Source organism: Phyllostomus hastatus, unplaced genomic scaffold (assembly GCF_019186645.2).
Source record: "Phyllostomus hastatus isolate PE091 unplaced genomic scaffold, TTU_PhHast_1.1 phas_contig_84, whole genome shotgun sequence".
Taxonomy (NCBI): domain Eukaryota; kingdom Metazoa; phylum Chordata; class Mammalia; order Chiroptera; family Phyllostomidae; genus Phyllostomus; species Phyllostomus hastatus.
The window spans coordinates 2,011,981-2,024,497 of record NW_025333969.1 but is presented as its reverse complement, the minus strand read 5'-3'; positions in this window follow the sequence as shown (position 1 = coordinate 2,024,497).

The following is a 12,517-nucleotide window of genomic DNA, read 5'->3' as shown; positions in this document are numbered from 1 at the left end:
TCCCCCAGGGTCATGGGAGTCCCCACTCAGCCAAAACTGTGTGGTTCTCTCCCTGCTCAATGGCTGCAAGGGGGGGGTGTCTCCACTCTGTCAAAGCCGAGTGGCAGTTCTCTGCTAAAGCCGCATGGTGATTCTCTCTCACAGGGCTGCAGGAGTCCCCACTCTGCTAAAGCCACGTGGTTCTCCCTCCAATGGCTGCCAAGTCTGGGTTTAAATCCCCGCGCCAATCCTCCTCTGCATACCCATTTCCAACTCCTCCTACAATCAGCTACACATGCCAGAACTCATATCCTTCCAGGTTTACTGGGTTGCCATCATGAGTTTGGGGAGGCATGGCCCCATGTCATGGAGCCAATCTCCAAGCTCCCATGCAGGCACTGTAACTCGGGGGACCTGCCTCCCAGTCACAACTTGGGAGGTCCCTTTCCATTCCCCTGGCCCAGAGCATGGCCATAGGTATTTAGCATATCTAAATGACCAGCCAAAAGCTATAGGAATGTTAAATGACCATGCCATGGATTAGCTGCAAAGCTGTTGCTGTACAAAAGAGCCCTGCATGTTCTTGCTCCTTGTACCCTTTCCCCCAACTCACACCTGTGGGGGAAGGGGTGAAGACATCTTAAAATCTCCTGGACACCTTGAGTTCTGGATGCCATTTCAAATGCCCATTTGGGGACCCCCTCTTGGCTGCACCTTGTAACAGTGGGGGGTAAGACTGAGGGTGGGAGATGGGATGGGTGGGGTGGGGAAGAATAGTGGGGGGAAATGGAGACACCTGTACTTGAACAATAATAAAAATAAATAAATAGATAAATAAATATCCCATAGGTGGCACCTGCAATTCCAGATGGATGCCACAGCTGCATAGGTTCCTACTAAGGAGCAAGGGGTCTCAAATTCATGTCAAGTTCCCTAGGCCAGAGCACCAGAGCTTGGAGAAGACAACCACATCACCCCTAGGTATGAAAATCAGCTGAGATTTTGTCTTCCAGGGAGATACAGGAGCCCTCTTAAAGGACTAAAACACAAGATTTCATTTGTGTCCACTCACCCTAAGATCTGGATGATGGAGGGTGGAACAGACTGGATTTGTGTGAGGAGAAATAGTTCTGTGGCTCTGGATTGAGAACTGAGGGACCAGTTGGCAGGACCCCTGGGCTGAGCCACTCTCCTTCATTGTAGACACCATCTTTTTTAGGTAGAGCACCTCCTTAAAGCATTAGCCTGGTGGATGGAATAGCCACCTTGTGGAGCTCACACCCTGCTGAGGAGTCAGCTACCTAAGAGAGGTTTTAGAGGAACTGTGCAGCCTAAGGGGATGTCAGTTACCGAGTGGTGTGGCTTTGCAGTGGGCACCATTTTCCCTACATCCCCATGAACCTGACTGGTGCCTACCCTTCACAGGATATCCTCTAGCCTAACTTTTTGGGATCCAGGTGATCCCACCTTCTTGAGGCCTGGGGACAAGATCTGTCCAGGTCTGGGAATAATCTGGAACAGAGTGAGCTGTGCGCTTTGGGACAAGACCTAATCTTCCACCTCTACCAAGCCTGACTGACAATTTCCCCACATACGTGATTAGCTTAGCCCTACCCTTCCAACTCTTGGTGGCCCTACCCTGTTGAGCACAGGCTCCTGGCAGATGTTGGAGAGACTGAGTTGTGTAGCTTTAAGATGGGGGTCAATTTTTCTCACACACATGACTGATGCAGAGCCCCCCCTTCATGTGCCCAAATATTGGTTTGTTTGTGTATGATAAATACTGCCAGCCTCATCTTGATGACTCCCTAAGGCCTCACTCCACCAGAAAGTTCTTAAGGCACCTCTCAAGTAGCAACAAGACTTGGTATACTTTAGAGAATTTGCTGAGTGGCCTTAGACTCAGCACTGGTACTTAATTCAAACTTGTACCAATATGTTGAACACCACTCACCCCTACCTGGTGACTCACTGGGAAATTCATGCAATGCAAGTGTCACTAGAGGCTCTCTTAGTGACGGAGCCCATCAGGAAACCAGCAGGCAAAGGAAGGTGAAGTTAGATCCCTGGCAGATCCTGAGGTGCCTTGGAACTTTTGCTGACCTTTTCCTGGGTCCAGTGCTGATAAAAGCATGCCTTGGTGCATAGCTTGGTGCTTCCACACAAACACACACACACACACACACACATACACACCCAGCACACACCCCCTCCCCACACACAAACCCAGCAGAGGCAGCCAGAAGCTGTGGATCATTTTTTAGGCCCAAACAATTTGCTGAGGGCAAGTCATAGGCAATGTCTAACATTGACCTGCACTAGAGTCTCTCCCAAGAGACTCTAGAACCAAAAAACCCAGTGGCTATTTTCAGACAACAGCAGAATAAGATCCAAATACTTTTGCAAGTGACATATATCCAAAAAGAGCTCTGGGATGGGACCAGACACTGCTAAAGTAAATTTTGCTTCATATGGTCAGCATCTGCACAGAGGTTTGACACTGTAGTCGGGGTCAATCCTCACATTTAGACAGCCTGAGGGTTCACTCCACAGAAGAATGGAAAAATAGCAATTAAGTTTCAATTACAACAGAAAGGCCCACATAACCCACACAGGGCATTCCCGTTGTACATAGTTATGGTGATCAAGGAAACTATGCCACTGGATCCCACAGGAGATACCCTGTGGCATATCCCACATAAAGCCACCCTGTCAAAAATGGGAGTAATAGCATATCTACCTAACATATAGAAACAAACACAAAGAGACTATCAAAATGGGGAGAAATTTAAAAAAGCAAACAAAAAAAACCTTCTAAATGAAAAAAAAACATAAGAAATCTTCAGAAAAATAGCTAAATGAAATAGAGGAAAGCCATTCACCAGAGAGTTTAACAAAATGGTTTTAAAAAGTTGAATAAACTTAGAACTTCAGGAAAGATATAGCAAGCATTAAAAAATGACATACAAACAAACAAACACAAAATTGAGTCAGAAATGAAGAACACAATATAATATCTGAAATGAAGAATAACTTGAAGGAACAAATAGTAGCTTGCTTAGATGAGGCAGATTATGGAATCAGTGATTTGGAAAACAAGGTAGCAGCAAACTAAAAAAAAATTAATTAAAAAATAAGAATACTGTAAACTATATTTGCAATGATATGAAACATAAAAACTTCCACATCATGGGGTACAAGAAAGAAAAGAAAGAGAAGAAAGAGATAGAATACCTTTTTGAAGTAATAATGGTTAAATTTTTTCTACATTGATGAAGAAAAAAGACACACAACTATAGGAAGCACAGAGAGTACCAAACAAGGTAAACCTAAAAAGGCCCACAGCAAGGCACATCATAATTAAAATGGCAAAGATTAAAGAAAAAGAATCTTAAAAGCAGGAAGAACAGCAAAGTTTCCTATAAGGGAGTTCCCATATGAGTGTAAGATGCTTTATCAACAGAATCATTTTGGGCCAGAGGACATTGGCATGAAATATTTAAAGTGATGGCAAGCAGGATCCTACAACCAAGACTACTTTATCCAGCAAAACTATCATTTAAAATTGAGGGAGAATGAAAAAGCTTCCCAGACAAGAAAAATCTGAAGAGTTCATCATCATTAAATCAGTATTACAAGAAATATTAAATGGTTTTATTAAAGAAAAAAACAGAGAACATAGTTATAAAGACTAAAGTGAAAATAAATACATACCTATAAATACTCCTTTTAAATGTAAATAGTTTACATGCTCCAATCAGCAGGGACAGCTCTTTTTGTATCTCCATTCCTCTTACCAGTCTTTTTTTTTTAATTTTAATTATTGTTCAAGTACACATTTCTCCCTTTTACTCCAGTTCCAGCCCACTGACCCAACCCTCCCCACTTCCCTCCCATTACCACCCTCCCCTTAGTTTTTGTCCATTTGTCCTTTAAATTTGTTCCTGTAAACCCTTCCCATTCTCCCCTGAAATTTCCTCTTCTCTCCCCTGTGGTCACGGTGAGCCTGTTCTCTATTTCAGTGTCTTTGGTTACATTTTGCTTGTTGCTTTGTTTTGTTGATTAGGTTCCTGTTAAAGGTGCAATCACATGCCTGGCTTATTTCACTTAGCATAATGCTGTACAGCTCCATCCAAGCTGTTGCAAAGGGTAGGAGGTCCTTCTTTCTTTCTGCTGCATAGAATTCCATTGTGTAAATGTACCATAGATTTTTGATCCACTCATTTACAGAAGGACACCTAGGTTGCTTCCAGCACTTCATATTGTAAATTGTTCTGCTGTGAACATTGGGGTGCATGGGTTCTTTTGTATTGGTGTTTTAGTATTCTTAGGATATAGTCCCAGCAGTGGAATTGCTGGGTCAAAAGGCAGATCCATTTTTAGTTTTCTGAGGAAGTTTCATACAGCTTTCCATAGTGGTTGTACCAGTCTGAAGTCCCACCAACAGTGCACTAGGGTCTCCTTTTCTCCACAACCTCTCCAACACTTGTTTGTTGCTTTGTTTATGATGGCCATTCTGACTGTTGTGAAGTGGGATCTCACTGTGGTTTTAATTTGCATCTCTCTAATAACTAGTGATAATGAACACCGTTTCATGTGTCTCTGTATACTCTGAATGTCCTCCTTGGAGAAGTGTCTGTTCAAGTCCTTTGCCCATTTTTTAATTGGGTTGCTTGTCTTCTTAGAGTGGAGTTGTGTAAGTTCTTTATATATTTTGGAAATTAAACCCTTGTCTGAGGTATCAGTGGCAAGTGTGATTTCCCATACATTTGGTTCCCTTTTTATTTTGATACTCTTTTCTTTAGCTTTGCAGAAGCTTTTTATTTTGATAAGGTCCTATTTGTTTATTCTTTCCTTTATGTCCCTTGCTCTGGGGACATGCCAGTAAAAAAGTTTCTTCATGAAATATCTGAGATTTTCCTACCTACATCCTTCTCTAGGACATTAATGGTGTCACAGGTTATATTTAAGTCCTTTAAACACCTTGAATTTATTTTTGTGTAAGGTGTAAGTTGGTGCTGGAGTTTCATTTCTTTACACATAGCCATCCAGTTCTTCCAACATCATTTGTTTAAGATACTATTTTTATTCCATTTTATGTTGCCTCTTTTGTCAAATATTAGTTGACCATAGACTTGGGTTTATTTCTGGGCTCTCTGTTCTGTTCCATTGGTCCATGTGCCTGTTTTTATGCCAGTACCAGGCTATTTTGATTACAGTGGCCTTCTAGTATAGTTTAGTGTCAGGTATTGTGATCCCTCCTACTTTACTCTTCTTTCTCAAATTTGCAGCAGATATTTGGGATCATTTATGGTTCAATATAAATTTTTGAAGTGTTTGTTCTATGTCTGAGAAATATGCCATTGGTACTTTAATGGGTATTGCATTGAATGTGTAAACTGCTTTGGGTAGTATGGGCATTTTGATGATATTAATTCCTCTAATCCATGAACATGGTATATGTTTCCATTTGTTTGTGTCTTCCTTGATTTCTTTCCTCAGTGTTATATAGTTTTCTGAATACAGGTCTTTTACCTCTTTGGTTAGGTTTATTCCTAGGTATTTTATTTTTCTTTTTGCTATTTCAAATGGGATTTTTTTCTTGATTTCTGCTTCTGCTGTTTCATTGTTGGTGTACAGAAATGCCTTTGATTTGTGGATATTGACTTTGTATCCCACTGTTTTGCCAAATTCATGTTTTAGGTTAAGCAGTTTTTTGGTGGAGTCTATAGAATTTTCGATGTACACTATCATGTCATCAGCAAACAGTGACAATTTTGTTTCCTCCTTTCCGATTTGGATGCCTTTTATTTCTTTTTCTTGTCTAATCGCTGTGGCTAGAACTTCCAGTATTATACTGAGTAGAAATGGTGAAAGTGGACAGCCTTGTCTTGTTCCTGATCTTATTGGAAAATATTTTAATTTTTGCACATTGAGTATGATGTTGGCTGTAGGTGTCTCATTATGGCCTTTATTATGTTGAGGAATGCACCCTCTATTCCCACTTTGCTTAGTGTTTTTATTATAAATGGGTGCTGTACCTTACCAAATGCTTTTTCTGCATCTATTAATATGATCATATCATTTTTGTCTTTACTTTTCTTTATGTGATGTATTGCATTTACTGATTTGCGAATATTGTACCATCCTTGCATCCCTGGAATGATCCCCACTTGGTCATGGTGTATGATCTTTTTAATATATTGTTGGATCCGGTTTGCCAGTATTTTCTTGAGGATTTTAGCGTCCATGTTCATCAGCAATATTGGACTGAAGTTTTCTTTCTTTGTTGTGTCTTTATCTGGTTTTGGAATTAGGATGATGTTGGCCTCATAAAAAGAGTTTGGGAGTCTTCCATCTTTTTGGATTTTTTGGAATAGTCTTTGAAGGATAGGGGTTATCTCTTCTTTAAATGCCTTCTAGAATTCTCCTGTGAAACCGTCTGGTACAGGGGTTTTGTGTGTTGTGAGTTTTTTTATTACTGTTTCAATTTCTCTTGCTGTTATTAGTTTGTTCAGGCTTTCTGCTTCTTTTTCATTGAGTTTTGGAAGACTACATTTATCTAGAAATTTGTCCATTTCCCCTTGGGTTTCAAATTTATTGGCATACAGTTCTTCATAGTAATTTCTTACAGTCCTTTGTATCTCTGTGATATTTGTTGTAATCTCTCCTCTTTCATTTATGATTGTGTTTATTTGGGTCTTCTTTCTTTTTTTTTTCTTTATGTGTCTGGTTAAAGGCTTGTCAATTTTGTTTATCTTTTCAAAGAACCGGCTCTTGGATTCATTGATCCTTAGAATTGTGCTTTTAGTCTTTATATCATTTAATTCTGCTCTGATCTTGTTTATTTCCTTCCTTCTGCTTGCTCTGGGATGTCTTTGTTGTTGTTCCTCAAATTCTTGTAGATGTAGGGTTAGGTTGTTTGTTTTAAAAAATTCTATCTTTTTAGGTAAGCCTATATTGCTATGAACTTCCCTCTCAGGACTGCCTTAGCTGTGTCCCATAAGTTTTGGGTTGTTGTGAGTTTGTTTTCATTTTTTTTCCAGAAACCTTTTGATTTCTTCCCTAATTTCATTCTTGACCCATTCATTGTTTAATAGCATGCTATATAATCTCCATGATTTTGAGTGTTTTGGGGTTTTTCCTTGGGGTTGGATTCTATCTTCAGTCCCTTGCAATCCGAGAAAATGCTTGGTATGATTTCAATTTTCTTGAAATTGTTGAGACTTGTTTTGTGTCCTATCATGTGGTCTATCTTTGAAAGTATTCCGTGTACATTTGAAAAGAATGTGTATTTAGCTTCCTTGGGAAGGATTTCTCTGTATGTTTCAGTTAAATCCATTTCATCTAGAGTATTGTTCAATGCTACAATATCTTTGCTCATATTTTGTTGGTAAGATCTGTCCATTTTTGACAGAAGGGTGTTAAAATCCCCTACTATAAATGTGTTGCTGTCAATATCTTTCTTGAAGTCCTCTAAGATTTTCTTTATATATTTGGGTGCTCCTATGTTGGGTGCACATATATTTACAATATTTATGTCTTCTTGGTGGATTCTTCCCTTGAGTATTATGAAGTGACCTTCCGGGTCTCTCTTTATGGCCTTTTTTGGGAAGTCTATTTTGTCTGATATGAGCATTACTACCCTGGCTTTTTTTTTTCCTGTCCGTTTGCTTGGAAAATTTGTTTCCAGACCTTCACTTTCAGCCTCTGCAGGTCTTCTATCCTGGGGTGGGTCTCTTGTAGGCAGCATATGTGTGGGTCATGTTTTTCTTATCCATTCAGCTACTCTATGTCTTTTGATTGGAGCATTTAATCCATTTATGTTTAAGGTTATTATTGATAGGTACTTATTCATTGCTAGTTATGTACATGTGTTCCTCTCTTTCTCTCTGTCTTTTCCTTCCTTTCCTTAAAGCAGTCTCTTTAGCATCTCTTGCAGAGCTGGTTTGGTAGAGGTATATTCTTTTAGATTTTTTTTGTCTGGGGAACTTCTTATTGGCCTTCTATTTTGATTGAGAGCCTTGCTGGGTAAAGCAGCCTTGGTTGCAGACCTCTGGTTCTCATTACTTGGAATATTTCTTGCCATTCTTTTCTGGCTTGGAGTGTTTCCATTGAGAAGTCAGCTGTTAGCCTTTTGGGGCTTCCTTTATGTTATTTCCTGTTTTTCTCTTGCTGCCTTTAATATTCTCTCTTTATCTTGAAATTTTGCCATTTTAATTATGATGTGTCTTAAGGTAGGCCTCTTTGGGTTCCTCTTGATTGGGACTCACTGTGTTTCCTGGATTTGTGTGACTTTTTCTCTCAAAAAATTAGGGAAGTTTTCCATCATTACTTTTTCAAATAGGTTTTCTATCCCTTGCTCTTCTTCTTCTCCTTCTGGTATCCCTATTTTATGCATAGTATTTCTTTTCATATTGTCTTGCATTTCTCTTAATCCCTCTTCATTCTTTCTGTGTCTTTTTTCCTTTTCTTGCTCTTTCTGGGTGTTTTTTTTCTACTTTGCCCCCCAATTCACTAATCTAATCCTCTGCTTCATCAATCCTGCTTTTCATTTCTTTTACTCTGTTCTTTAGTTCAGAAATTGTATTCTTCATTTCCTCTTGGCCCTTGTTGATAGTTTCTCTTTCCTTTTTCATGCTGATATAGTTTTCAGTGAGATCATTGTAGCTTCCCTGTCGTTTCTGGTAGCTCATTGTGATTTCATTGAGCTTCCTGACAATCATTGTTTTGAACTCAATGTCTGATAGTTGAGTTGCCTCTATTTCATTTATCATTCTTTCTGATGCTTCCTCCTTTCCCTTGATTTGAGGGTTGTTTCTTTGTCTTCTCATTGTTTGTGAGACTCTTCTTGTTAGCCTCTGTTTCTTAAATTGATCTGTCCTGTTTCCCTGTGATGATAGTGTGAACTTCTGTGGTAGAATACCTGTTCGATTCAGTGGTGCAGTCTTCTTCATGTATCCTGGTGTTCACAGCTTCCCCCTACTCTTTTTTGTAATCAGTTGGAGGAGTAAGGCAAAATGGTTTAAGACAGCAAGACAGTATTCTATGATATTTACAGTAGCAGCCCATAGAGAAGAGATGGGTTATCCTTTGGCTACATATAGTGTTAACTATAATCTTCCATCCCACTAGCCATGTTTTAGAAAGGATGGAAAGAAGATAAGACTCTTATTGGGGATGAAAGGATTGTTAGTTGGATCTAGAAAGCTGTGAGGCTGTGGGAGGTCAGTTTCTCAGGTTGGGTGGGAATAAAGATTAGTAAATAGGAGTAGTGTATAAAAGAATGGAGACAATCCCCACAATAATATAGGTCAGGAAATTGGGAAGTGGGCTAAGATCAGGGAGGGGTGTTGACTAGTATTTATAATTGTATGAACTAGGTCTTATTTACAGTAATATTAAAGCAACAGTCATGCGGCAGAATCTATGAGATCTGGATAACAAGAATAAGGAGTATAGAACCTTGAGAGGTGTACTAACGGAACACAAACGAAGGACAGTAAATTATCAACACACTGTGACTGAGATTGCAGGGTGAACCTCCCAAACGACAGTATAACCAGATAAGCAAAGAAGATTATACGGAAAAAAAATACCAAAATACTGTTAAAATAAAAAATGTGAGAAAAGTGAGAAAAAGATAATACAAATTAGCAGTAACTTGCAGGCTCAAAAAAAAAAGCAGGAAAAAAGCAGAAGATGAAATGCAGGAGAGATCAATTTGGAGTGGAAGGAATAATACTAGAATGAAAGGAAAAGAAACACAATAAATTGATATAAAAATAATAAGAATTAAAAAATAAAAAGTCACTTAAAAAACAAAACAGAATCAAACAATCAAACAACAGGCAAAAACAAAAACAAAAACAAAAAAACCCTCTTGTTGGTTTCTAACTGACCAAACCAGTTTTTCTGGTCTTGCTGGCTTCAACAGGCTGAGGGGCATTTGGAATGGGTTTCACTCTTCCCAGTCAGAACTGTCCCTAGCGCCAGCAGCATGCAGAGTGCTCTCCTGTGAGCGGATCTGATGTCTCCCTGCAGGTCCCTGGATGTGGGTATGGATGCTCCCCAGCATGCTCTCCAGAGGTCACTGCTGCGGTCTCCCAGGCTCTGGAGCCCCACAGAGCTCCTGAGTCTTTTCCGGGTTCATGGTGCAAGCTCCAGGGATCACAAGGAGACATGCTGCTCAGGGAATTGTGAAGGGTCACGCACTTTCACCAATTTCCCCCTTGAAGGCTCCAGGAACCCCAGAAGCACCTCAACCCCTCCAGGTTCACAGTGCCAGAGTCAGAAATCCCGAAGGGGCGTGTGCTTTCCCAAGTTCACCACCTCAAGCTCCAGAAACTCGGGAACACCCGGGCCCTTTCCTTGTTCAGAGTTGTGAGGCCTGATTCTTCCACAAAACCACACTCCCACTGGGCTGGGGGCACTGGCACACATCCAGGCCACCCCTGGTCATGCAGGCTGGGGGCACTCACCCCTCCTAGGGCTATGTGTGGGTGCCTGCAGCCCCTGCGTGACTGTCTCCGAGTCCAACTCCCCTCTCTGTGCCTTGAAGCAACAAGGCCTCCCATGGTGTTGCCCAATCCCTGTTGTCTGGGGAGGGAGCAGTGACTCAGCTCTCCTAGGTGCCCTGAAGCAGACCTGGGAGCACTAAGCCTGGGGGCTGCAACCTCCCTGGTCCTCACGCTGATCCCTGGGTCCCTGTTGTCCTGAAGCAGTCTCCTTAACATCTGGTTTTTCAATGTCCACTATAATTTTTGATGCCCTGTTTTCATAAATGTTGTGATAACCTATGCCTCTTTCTCTGTTCCTCTGCTGATCCCCAAGTTTCTCTCCCCTACATAGAGGAAGGGAATTATGCTCCCTCCAACAAAGCCACCATGTTAGGACCTCCACCATTCTTGATATGGCTTTCTCTGTAAATGCTTGGTGTAAGACTTCTAGTCTTACAACTAGTCTTCATTTACTTACTCAGGTTGATTGTTCTATATTTTAGCTATAATTTCAGTTTGGTCCTGAGGAGGTGAGTGTAATATGCACCTAGTTCACCACACTTTTGAATCTCTATTCCAATATTTCAGATAATGCTTTGATACCAGGTTACAAAGCATAGTTTGTCTTGTATAATTTGGGCAATATTGTTATAGCCTTAACTTCTTTGGAGTTAGTTTCTTTATTTGTAAAAGGAGGTTTACATTATTTTCCTCAAATCTCATAGAATTATTTTATTGTAATAAGAACAAGTTAACACATTTTGTCAACTAGAAAAAAATATAACAAATTGAAATTATCTCATAAGAAAAGTAATAAAACAGGATAGATGATAATATCTACTTAGAGAAGGTGAAATTGCAGATAAAACACAAAGAAAAACTCTTAAATAGCAATAGTCATAAATTGAGCTAGAAGATTTGTAACCTGTTGACCAGTGGTTCTCAGGGTTCATGACTGTCCAAAAAGTTTTACCCCTGGGGATGTTTGACAGTTTTGGAGATAGTTTTTGCTTATTACAGCTAGTGGGGAGGGCTAACTGGCACCACCTGGCTCAAGGTCAGAAATCCTAGTAAATATTTCACACTGCAGAAGAGAACAGCCCCCTCCCCCCCGAACAAAGAATTATTTATATCATGGAGGTTGAGAAACTCTGCAACAGACAGATGAATCAGTAACTTAGCAGTTATATCAGAAAATGTTCCTGGCTGGCGCAGCTCAGTGGATTGAGCATGGGCTGTGAAACAAAGTGTCTCAGGTTTGATTCCCAGTCAGGGTACATGCCTGGGTTGCAGGCCATGACCCCCAGCAACCGTACGTTGATGTTTCTCTCTCTATCTCCCTCCCTTCCCTCTCTAAAAATAAATAAATAAAATCTTAAAAAAAAGAAAATGTTGCATTTTGAATGCTGAAATTGGAAACTGGTTTACTAAGAAACTAAAGAAACTGGAGAAACTAAAGTTTACTTGTCAAGAAGCAATGCATTTGCTTGATAATGAAAGACAATTATTTTGAGTATATCATATGGATATAATTTAACAAATTATTTATGCAATTGTTTATTGCAGAATAAATATAAAGGGAAATTGGATATACAATAAATTTAAATTGATTTACTCAGTCTTTATAATGTTTTGTCACCCACACTGGTCCTCAAATGGTCTGTTGTATCACTTCAATTTCCAATGAGATTTTACTATCTTCTGAGAATAGAACACAGAGGGATTGGAGTTATTTATCCTCTCGGGTTAAGTAAAATAGCATCGTAACATGCTTTATTCAATTAAATAGGGACAGAGTGAGGTGTACTTCTGAGGAAAAACATTCAAAACTGTTATACAATTGTCCCTGCTTTCTTTCTTCTCTTGCCAAGTGACATAGATGTGTATGTTTTACAGATTTGAATGTAAACATAGTCTGGAGATTTGTGACTAAGCATACAATCCTCTGTCTTGCCTTACAATTAAATATGTGTGATATGTGGTCAATCATCACACTCTTTCAACTTCAGTCTTCACACATTTAAAATGAGAGTTTGGAA